The sequence below is a fragment of the Rhinoderma darwinii genome, chromosome 9, assembly GCF_050947455.1.
Source record: "Rhinoderma darwinii isolate aRhiDar2 chromosome 9, aRhiDar2.hap1, whole genome shotgun sequence".
NCBI classification, from domain to species: Eukaryota; Metazoa; Chordata; class Amphibia; order Anura; family Rhinodermatidae; genus Rhinoderma; species Rhinoderma darwinii.
In genome coordinates this window covers 81872282-81884741 of record NC_134695.1, presented here as the reverse complement: position 1 = coordinate 81884741, position 12460 = coordinate 81872282, and the positions used below count along the sequence as shown (strand labels likewise).

Sequence of the window (12460 nt, the reverse complement as noted above, 5' to 3'; positions counted from 1 at the left end):
TGTTTTCTGTCAGTGAATGGAAACATCCTTATATACATCCAGAGGCTGACACTAATTACAAGAGAAGAGTTTGGATGTGATCAGGATGGGTTTTCAGACTCTGGATGCAATCAAGAAGGTTTCTTTACACTTTGGCCACACATTCCCATTGCAGCGGCCCCTGCAGGGGAAATGCAATATTACATGCGGTCATCCAAACAAATGCCCAATTATATAATGCACGGACGGTCCGCTCGAGGGCGAGCTACTGTTTGTGAGTGGCTCACCAATCTGATTCATAGAGAGGAGGGGTTCCCCTCTATCACATCAATATGTCCTAATGAGTCACTCCATTTATAATGTAAAATGTCTGCACAGGTCTCACTAATGGGGGGTATGGGAGCGAACCGCAAATAATTCCATTCCATTTCTGTTTTTCTCTTGAATTATTCCTGTCTTTGCAGATATCTAGTAACATAATATATGCCATCATCCCGTGGTGTCCTGTCTATGGCCGGCTCTATGTGTTACTATATAACATGTGTAATAATACCATACACAGCAGGTCACAGCGTTACACTGGCAGCAGGTGACCCTTTGTTTCTTGTCCTGGAATCAAACTTTTTATGTTCTAACCCCATTGTGTAATCGCCCGTGTTCCCGCTCTGCTGCAATCAAAAACAAATCCAATGCCCCGAAATTAAAAGATAACCGGCCGCTTCATGAACACGCCGTCCTTCAGAGCAAACCTAGACTAGTCTTCATCCATTTATATATTTTTTCTCCAATAAGTATTCATTTCTATGTATTCAGTTTCATGTATGACATTCAATGGGACCAGATAGGTGCCAGATTATTTTAGATTCTGGATTAATGGACAGGCATAGACATAGAAAAGTATATAAAATGACCTTGTAATTCAAGACATCGCTCAGGAAGCCAGGCAAACGAGTTCATGTTTTTATAGGTTCTATTCATAAGTTGCGGTCTTTTTGCGCAGCAAAAACCACAATATGGTCATAAATTGTGAATAGGCTCTAAGGCTGGTGTAACGTCCGTGGCCACAGACCGCAAACTCCTCTCATCCTGCCGACGCCTTCGCTCCCGGAGATGCCAGCACATGCGGCCGTTCTGGCCTTCAGTGACCACTAGGGTACACGCGCGAGACCTTCGTCACGACCTTAAAGGGCCAGCGCACACATGTTTAGAATTGTCTAATCACACTGGACTTTAAGAAGGGCCCTGCCGCTTCACCCATTGCATGAGCATTGTTGTGTTTTCCCGTGTCAGTCTAGCAAATAGTCCCTTAGTGTTTCCCTGTTCCTGCTACCTGTATCCCGTGCTACCTTGTTCCTGTGCCTTAATAGAGTTGGAGTCGTGTTGTGTTACACCACGCCTAGTGTCTGCTGCCAAGGTCCCATCTGAGCCTAGCCATTGCTACTGTCTGTACTACCACAGGTACCCTTGCTCGGACTTGGTACACTGTTTGGCCAGCTGCTATCCCGCTACGGCGGTACAGCCCAGTGGGTCCACATACCCACAGATCGTGACAGCTGGGTTCACACGCTGCATCTGTTTTGGATTTTTTTTTCTTGCAATTTGGAAAGGAAGGAAAAAAAGCCACTTTTGAAAAAAACAAACAAAAAAAACAACCCCACTAGTACAAGGTGATGTCACCAAATACTCCAGGTCTCAATCCAATCAATCATCTGTGGGATGTGCTGGAAATACAAGTCCGATCTAGGCAGATGCAGGGATTTCTATAAGCCCGATTTAGATGTATGGGACGGTCACAGAAAATTCTGCAACAAATCTGCTGAGTGTGAATATACCCTAAGAGATCATTACATCCTTACACTACACTGACACGCATTGATTTTAACAAAATACCCATAAACATATATATAGATCTATCTGTCCAGAGATCAAACAATAACCAACAGTACACGATCTTGTGCCATACAAAAATCAGAAACTTTATTGAAAGACGTCATAAAAACAAGCTGGCCATCAGAGGACCTAAAATGACACACAATAAAACATAACAATGCGGTAGTGAGGGAATATACAATAAATATAATAAAGTTACAAAGTGTTCAAATAGAGCAGAGCAAAGCATAAATGCAACAGTTGTATCCATACTCCAAGACCAACTAATGATCAAATATATAACCCCTAACAGGAGGATACAGCTATATAGAGAGGAGACCCCAAGCCAGGGCCAAAATCCAATACCAACCCATGTCTTGCATGATGTTCTCCTATACCACAAAACCACCACCCTAGATCACCCCTATAGTGTGGTTGCATCTATACGTGTGTTTCATTGGCAAGGCGTTTATGCTTTGCTCTGCTCTATATGAAGACTTTGTAACTTTATTATATTTATTGTATATTCCCTTACTACCGCATTGTTGTGTTTTATTGTGTGTCATTTTAGGTCCTCTGATTGGCCAACTTGTTTTTATGACGTCTTTCAATAAAGTCTCTGATTTTTGTATGGCACAAGATCGTGTACTGTTTGTATTGTTTGATCTCTGGACGGATAGATCTATATATATGTTTATGGCTATTTTGTTCAATTGCTGATATATATAGACCTTTATTGTGCTTTTTTTTGGCTTGGATTTATATAGGTATTGACTCATTGATTTTTAGGGTATGTTAACACACCCTGTTTTCAGACATAATTCGGGCATTTTACGCCTCGAATTACGCCTGAAAAAACGGCTCCATTACGCCTACAAACATCTGCCCATTGCTTTCAATGGGTTTTACAGTGTTCTGTTACCACGAGGTGTTATTTTACGCGTCGCTGTCAAAATACGGCGCGTAAAAAGACGCCCGCGAAAATGAAGTGCATGTAACTTTTTGGAGCCGTTTTTCATTGACTCCATTGAAAAATAGCTCCAATAACGTCCGTAAAATACGCCGCGGAAAACGCGAGTTTCTACAAAAAGGTCTGAAAATCAGGAGCTGTTTTCGCCTGAAAACAGCTCAGTATTTTCAGACGTATTTTGCTACTGCGCGTGAACAGTGGCGTAGCTAGAGGGGTCGCAGCGGTCGCCCTTGCGACCGGGCCCCTAAGCCTGGGGGGCCCACGGGCCCCCGTTGCCATACAGCATGCTTCCTAAAGAAATCTTCTGTGCTGTGAAGCCGGCACTTCCTGGTTACGGTCACATGGTACACTTAGTGTACCATGTGACCGTGTTGTCACGTGACACGGCTTCCAGGCAGTGGAATGGAAGAGTCGGTGCGGAGGACTCCAGGTGAGCTGCAGTCTGGAATGTAATGTGTTGTAATGTAATATCTTGTAATGTATTGTGTTGTATTGTGCTGTTTGCGGTGGAGAGGGGGGGGCGTTAAATCATAGCTCCCCCTCCTCTCTCCACCGCAAACTGCACAATCCAACACAATACAGTATAGTAACACATGACTGTATGAGAGCGGGGCTGCGGCTGTGTAATACAGTCACTGCCCCGCTCCTGAGTCCTGACATGTGCGCGCTGTCAGGATGATGCGATGCGGCCGCCGCTGCACTAATGATCTGCGGCACTGAAGACAGAACATGGCGGGCGCGCTACAAAACACCCCCATGTTCTGTCCTCAGTGCCTGAACCGCCGCTCAATAGTGCAGCGGCGGCCGCATCACCTCATGCTGACCGCGCGCGCACTTCCTGTCAGGAGCGGGGCAATGGCTGTATTACACAACCGCATCCCCGCTCTATAACGGCGGAGATCAGAGAAACCGCTCATCTCCGCCGTTATTCCCGTGAATGCTGCGATCATAGCTGACTGCAGCATTCAGGGGAAAATGAGAAGGGGGGATGCCCCTGGATCGTGTCACAGGGAATTTCTGTGACGCGATCGAGGGCCATACCATATATGGGCAGACAGCCCAAGGTCTATTGAAGGACCCCAGGGCGGTCCTACCATATTTCCAGTTGTTAGGGCAAACTGAGGTATGTCCTAACAACTGCCTGTGTACTATCAGTATATAGATATATGTCAGTACATTCAAGTTTAAAAATAAAGTAAAAACAAAGTAATGTTAAATAAAAAAAATACACATACACCTTTTTTACAATAAACATTAAAATAAGTCTCAATACATAAAACATACACACATTCAGTATTGGCGCGGCCGTAATAACCTGCACAACATGTTTTTTGCATCATTTATGATGTGTGCGCTGTAAAAACATAAAATAAAAACTGCTTTCTATCACTTATTGTGGGGCAAGAGTTGCCATGATGAATTTAACCTCCATGTTCCTCATATTCAGGGCTCATTTACACGAGCGTGTTATACATCCGTGCATACGCGCGTGATTTTCACGCGCGTCGCAGGGACCTATATTAGTCTATGGGGCCGTGCAGACAGGTGCATGATTTTCACGCAGCGTATGTCCACTGTGTGAAACGCACGACATGTCCTATATTTGTGCGCTGTTCGCGCATCACGCACCCATTGAAGTCAATGGGTGCGTGAAAACCACGCATGTCACACAGAAGCACTTCCATGGGACAAGCGAGATTCGTGCAACAGCACTGTAAAGGATGAATAAAAACATCCAAACGGAGTGTCATAATGATGGCGGCTGCGCGAAAATCACGCAGCCACGCTTCATACGCTGATAACACACGGAGCTGCTAAGGTCCCGGTTCCAATCAATGCTGGAGCAAGGAGCTGACATCTCCTTGATCCAGCATTCCCTGTGCCCTGAGCGGCTCGACGCAGGCAGCCGGGATGTAGCGACATCATCGCACCTGCCTGCGCTGAGTCACTCATAGCAGACACCGGAGGAGGCGAAGGATCCTCCACCCGACGTGGGAACGGGGATAGGTAAGTAATTATGCTATTTTTCTATTATGCACATATGGGGGCATTATACTGTATGGGGGCTGATAAGATGGGGGGCCTTATACTGTATGGGGGCTGATAAGATGGGGGGCATTATACTGTATGGGGAGCATTATACGGTATGGGGCTGTTATGGGGGGGGGGAATTATACGTTATGGGGGCATTATACTGTGTGGGGGCAGCTATGGGAGCATTATACTGTGTGGGGGCATTATACTGTGTGGGGGCATTATACTATGGGGGCTGTTGGGCAAGGCGTTTGGGCATAGGCGCGCGCAGGGGTCTGATGATGGTGGTGTTGGGGAGTGGTAGGGGGGCCCAAGCTGAATTATTGCACCCGGGCCCATGAGCCTTTAGCTACGCCCCTGCGTGTGAACATACCCTCACTTGTCGTTCTTCACTTTTCCTATTGGCCATTTAACCTTACAGGCTATAAGTAAGCGTGAAGAAAACCATTGGTTACTACTCTACAGCCAGCGATCCAATCAAGTATGTCTGCACAGTGAGAGGGATGGGAGAGGGACATATGTCTAACTTTAATTGACTGCCAGGGAGAGCTGAAAGAGGGCAAGATTCTCTATGTGACTGGGTGACAGAAAAAGCAGCCAAATGAGACCTAATATGGCTGACAATGGAGCCTGTCATACAGGCAGCTACTCTGGAGCACAAACAGCTGAACTTACAAGAGTGTACACAGTGACTGCACAGGAGGAAGAGACTGCACACAGTGACTGCACAGGAGGAAAGAGACTGCACACAGTGACTGCACAGGAGGAAAGAGACTGCACACAGTGACAGCACAGGAGGAAAGAGACTGCACACAGTGACTGCACAGGAGGAAGAGACTGCACAAAGTGACTGCAAAGGAGAAAGAGACTGCACACAGTGACTGAACAGGAGGAAAGAGACTGCTCACAGTGACTGCACAGGAGGAAGAGACTGCACACAGTGACAGCACAGGAGGAAAGAGACTTCACACTGACTGCAAAGGAGAAAGAGACTGCACACAGTGACTGCACAGGAGCAAAGAGACTGCACACAGTGACTGCACAGGAGGAAAGAGACTGCACACAGTGACTGCACAGGAGGAAAGAGACTGCACATAGTGACTGCACAGGAGGAAGAGACTGCACACAGTGACTGCACAGGAGGAAGAGACTGCACACAGTGACTGCACAGGAGGAAGAGACTGCACACAGTGACTGCACAGGAGGAAGAGACTGCACACAGTGAGTGCACAGGAGGAAGAGACTGCACTGGAGGAAGAGACTGCACAGGAGGAAGAGACTGCACACAGTGACTGCACAGGAGGAAAGAGACTGCACACAGTGACTGCACAGGAGGAAAGAGACTGCACACAGTGACAGCACAGGAGGAAAGAGACTGCACACAGTGACTGCACAGGAGGAAAGAGACTGCTCACAGTGACAGCACAGGAGGAAGAGACTGCACAGGAGGAAAGAGACTGCACACAGTGACTGCACAGGAGGAAAGAGACTGCACACAGTGACTGCACAGGAGGAAAGAGACTGCTCACAGTGACAGCACAGGAGGAAGAGACTGCACACAGTGACTGCACAGGAGGAAGAGACTGCACACAGTGACTGCACAGGAGGAAGAGACTGCACACAGTGACTGCACAGGAGGAAGAGACTGCACTGGAGGAAGAGACTGCACAGGAGGAAGAGACTGCACACAGTGACTGCACAGGAGGAAAGAGACTGCACACAGTGACTGCACCGGAGGAAAGAGACTGCACACAGTGACAGCACAGGAGGAAAGAGACTGCACACAGTGACTGCACAGGAGGAAAGAGACTGCTCACAGTGACAGCACAGGAGGAAGAGACTGCACACAGTGACTGCACAGGAGGAAAGAGACTGCACACAGTGACTGCACAGGAGGAAAGAGACTGCACACAGTGACTGCACAGGAGGAAAGAGACTGCACACAGTGACTGCACAGGAGGAAAGAGACTGCACACAGTGACTGCACAGGAGGAAGAGACTGCACACAGTGACTGCAAAGGAGGAAGAGACTGCACACAGTGACTGCACAGGAGGAAAGAGACTGCTCACAGTGACAGCACAGGAGGAAGAGACTGCACACAGTGACTGCACAGGAGGAAAGAGACTGCACACAGTGACTGCACAGGAGGAAAGAGACTGCACACAGTGACTGCACAGGAGGAAGAGACTGCACACAGTGACTGCACAGGAGGAAAGAGACTGCACACAGTGACTGCACAGGAGGAAAGAGACTGCACACAGTGACTGCACAGGAGGAAAGAGACTGCACACAGTGACTGCACAGGAGGAAAGAGACTGCACACAGTGACTGCACAGGAGGAAGAGACTGCACACAGTGACTGCACAGGAGGAAAGAGACTGCACACAGTGACTGCACAGGAGGAAAGAGACTGCACACAGTGACTGCACAGGAGGAAGAGACTGCACACAGTGACTGCAAAGGAGGGAGAGACTGCACACAGTGACTGCACAGGAGGAAGAGACTGCACTGGAGGAAGAGACTGCACAGGAGGAAGAGACTGCACTGGAGGAAGAGACTACACTGGAGGAAGAGACTGCACTGGAGGAAGAGACTGCACAGGAGGAAGAGACTGCACAGGAGGAAGAGACTGCACAGGAGGAAGAGACGGCCCACAGTGACTGCACAGGAGGGAGAGCCTGCACACAGTGACTGTACATAGGAATCCAGAAGCACAGGCGAGGTTTTGGCTGGAGGCGCCCTTTAAAATAATTGCTAAAACATATCCCAAATCACCCAGGTAGCTGAGGATTGCGTAGCACTGCCCAGGTGATGATGTTTACATGCACACTGGCATAACTAGCTCTCCATTTCTGCCTTGGGCACCAAACACAGAATTACGACACCAAAGTTTTATTGATATGAGAAACATTTAAACAGTTAGGCCTCATGCAGAAGACCGTAGCCATGTGCACGGCCGTGATTTTCGGGTCGGCTGGCAGTTGACTGTCAGCCGCAAGTCGCCCGCAAATCGCGGGCCATGCACATGGCCGCGGCCATTATTTTCAATGAGCCTGGACCAGAGAACACGGCCGTAATAAGACATGTCCGTTCTTTCTGCGGTCCAGGCTCCCGGGCCATGCACGGACCGTGAAAACCACGGTCGTGTGCATGGCCCCATAGAAATGAATGGGGCTGCAATTCTAACGTGGATTTATAATACTGACCCTATATACAAGAATATAACTACGATAAGACTGACCCTATATACAAGAATATAACTACTATAATACTGCCCCTATATACAAGAATATAACTACTATAATACTGCCCCTATATACAAGAATATAACTACTATAATACTGTCCTATATACAAGAATATAACTACTATAATACTGCCCCCTATATACAAGAATATAACTACTATAATACTGCCCCCTATATACAAGAATATAACTACTATAATACTGCCCCCTATATACAAGAATATAACTACTATAATACTGCTCCTATATGCAAGAATATAACTACTATAATACTGCCCCTATATACAAGAATATAACTACTATAATACTGCCCACTATATACAAGAATATAACTACTATAATACTGCCCCCTATATACAAGAAAATAACTACTATAATACTGCCCCTATATACAAGAATATAACTACTATAATACTGCCCCCTATATACAAGAATATAACTACTATAATACTGCCCCCTATATACAAGAATATAACTACTATAATACTGCCCCCTATATACAAGAATATAACTACTATAATACTGCTCCTATATACAAGAATATAACTACTATAATACTGCCTCTATATACAAGAATATAACTACTATAATACTGCCCCCTATATACAAGAATATAACTACTATAATACTGCCCCTATATACAAGAATATAACTACTATAATACTGCCCCTATATACAAGAATATAACTACTATAATACTACCTCCTATATACAAGAATATAACTACTATAATACTGCTCCTATATACAAGAATATAACTACTATAATACTGCCCCTATATACAAGAATATAACTACTATAATACTGCTCCTATATACAAGAATATAACTACTATAATACTGCCTCCTATATACAAGAATATAACTACTATAATACTGCCCCTATATACAAGAATATAACTACTATAATACTGCCCCTATATACAAGAATATAACTACTATAATACTGCCCCCTATATATACAAGAATATAACTACTATTAGGGCATGGCCACACGTGGCGGATTTCCTCCGCAACTTTCCGCATCAATGCCGCACAGAATCTGCGTTGCAGATTCTGCTGCGGATCTGCACAAAATGTGCAGTAAATTGATGCGGACTAGCTGCTGCGGACTGCGGTAAAAGTACTTCCCTTCTCCCTATCAGTGCAGGATAGAGAGAAGGGACAGCACTTTCCCTTGTGAAAGTCAAAGAAATTCATACTTACCGGCCGTTGTCTTGGTGACGCGTCCCTCCTTCGGCATCCAGCCCGACCTCCCTGGATGACGCGGCAGTCCATGTGACCGCTGCAGCCTGTTATTGGCCTGTGATTGGCTGCAGCCGTCACTTAGACTGAAACGTCATCCTGGGAGGCCGGACTGGAGACAGAAGCAGGGAGTTCTCGGTAAGTATGAACTTCTATTTTTTGACAGGTTGCTGTATATTGAGATCGTAGTCACTGTCCAGGGTGCAGAAACAGTTACTGCCGATCGCTTAACTCTTTCAGCACCCTGGACAGTGACTATTTACTGACGTCTCCTAGCAACGCTCCCGTCATTACGGGAGCCCCATTGACTTCCTCAGTCTGGCTGTAGACCTAGAAATACATGGGTCCAGCCAGAATGAAGAAATGTCATGGCAAAAAAGCAAGACGCATCCGCAGCACACATAACATGTGCATGACAGCTGCGGACTTCATTGCGGAACTTAGAATCTCCATTGAAGTCAATGGAGAAATTCCGCCATGAGTCCGCCACTGCTCCGCAACAGACAGAGCATGCTGCGGACACCAAATTCCGCTCCGCAGCCTATGCTCCGCAGCGGAACTTTACGCCTCGTCTAAACGAACACTTCTAAATAGAAGTGGAAGGCAATGGAGAAACGGCTCCGCTGCGGATTAACGCTGCGGAGTGTCCGCAGCGGAATTTAAGTGAAATTCCGCCACGTGTGAACCCAGCCTAATACTTCTCCCTATATACAAGAATATAACTACTATAATACAGCCCCCTATATACAAGTATATAACTACTATAATACTGCCTCCTATATACAAGAATATAACTACTATAATACTGCCTCCTATATACAAGAATATAACTACTATAATACTGCTCCTATATACAAGAATATAACTACTATAATACTGCTCCTATATACAAGAATATAACTACTATAATACTGGTCATATATACAAGAATATAACTACTATAATACCTTTCCCTATATACAAGAATATAACTACTATAATACCTTTCCCTATATACAAGAATATAACTACTATAATACTACCCCTATATACAAGAATATAACTACTATAATACTGCTCCTATATACAAGAATATAACTACTATAACACTGCCCCTATATACAAGAATATAACTACTATAATACTGCCCCTATATACAAGAATATAACTACTATAATACTGCTCCTATATACAAGAATATAACTACTATAATACTGCCCCCTATATACAAGAATATAACTACTATAATACTGCCCCCTATATACAAGAATATAACTACTATAATACTGCCACCTATATACAAGAATATAACTACTATAATACTGCTCCTATATACAAGAATATAACTACTTAATACTGCCCCCTATGTACAAGAATATAACTACTATAATACTGCCCCCTATATACAAGAATATAACTATTATAATACTGCTCCTATATACAAGAATATAACTACTATAATACTGCCTCCTACATACAAGAATATAACTACTATAATACTGACCCCATATACAAGAATATAACTACTATAATACTGCCTCCTATATACAAGAATATAACTACTATAATACTGCCTCCTATATACAAGAATATAACTACTATAATACTGCCCCTACATACAAGAATATAACTACTATAATACTGCTCCTATATACAAGAATATAACTACTATAATACTGCCCTCTATATACAAGAATATAACTACTATAATACTGCCCCTATATACAAGAATATAACTACTCTAATACTGCCCTCTATATACAAGAATATAACTACTATAATACTGCCCCCTATATACAAGAATATAACTACTATAATACTGCTCCCTATATACAAGAATATAACTACTATAATACTGCTCCTATATACAAGAATATAACTACTATAATACTGCCCCCTATATACAAGAATATAACTACTATAATACTGCCCCTATATACAAGAATATAACTACTATAATACTGCTCCCTATATACAAGAATATAACTACTATAATACTGACCCTATATACAAGAATATAACTACTATAATACTGCCCCCTATATACAAGAATAAAACTACTATAATACTGCTCCCTATATACAAGAATATAACTACTATAATACTGCCCCCTATATACAAGAATATACCTACTATAATACTGCCCCCTATATACAAGAATATAACTACTATAATACTGCCCCCTATATACAAGAATAAAACTACTATAATACTGCTCCCTATATGCAAGAATATAACTACTATAATACTGCTCCTATATACAAGAATATAACTACTATAATACTGCCCCCTATATACAAGAATATAACTACTATAATACTGCTCCCTATATACAAGAATATAACTACTATAATACTGACCCTATATACAAGAATATAACTACTATAATACTGCTCCTATATACAAGAATATAACTACTATAATACTGCCTCCTATATACAAGAATATAACTATTATAATACTGCCGCTATATACAAGAATATAACTACTATAATACTGCTCCTATATACAAGAATATAACTACTATAATACTGCCCTCTATATACAAGAATATAACTATTATAATACTGCTCCTATATACAAGAATATAACTACTATAATACTGCTCCTATATACAAGAATATAACTACTATAATACTGCTCCTATATACAAGAATATAACTACTATAATACTGCCCTCTATATACAAGAATATAACTATTATAATACTGCTCCTATATACAAGAATATAACTACTATAATACTGACCCTATATACAAGAATATAACTACTATAATACTGCTCCTATATACAAGAATAGAACTACTATAATACTGCCCTCTATATACAAGAATATAACTATTATAATACTGCTCCTATATACAAGAATATAACTACTATAATACTGCCCCCTATTGACCTGAACACATAGGAGGAGTGCCATATATTGCTGGAGTTGCTCTTTAGTATACGTTATATGCTGGGATTATTCATACAATGTGTATATCAGTCAGATTTGTTGGAGGACTACTTAATTTCTGATTTATATTCATACTCGGTACCTAATGAAAGAAAAAAGAAAGTTTGGCTTCTCTCTCCTCCCAGGGAAACTTGGAGCCAATGAAGAGATCTGGGTGGAATATTAACTGTGCTGAACTA

At 43.1% G+C, this 12460-nt stretch overlaps 1 protein-coding gene across 1 annotated transcript in view; it reads right to left on the bottom strand.

Annotated features, from left to right (window-relative positions):
• BANP (BTG3 associated nuclear protein) overlaps window positions 1-12460 on the bottom strand; it is a 343815-nt gene that overhangs the window by 302458 nt on the left and 28897 nt on the right. The gene's annotated exons all lie outside the window — the stretch shown is intronic.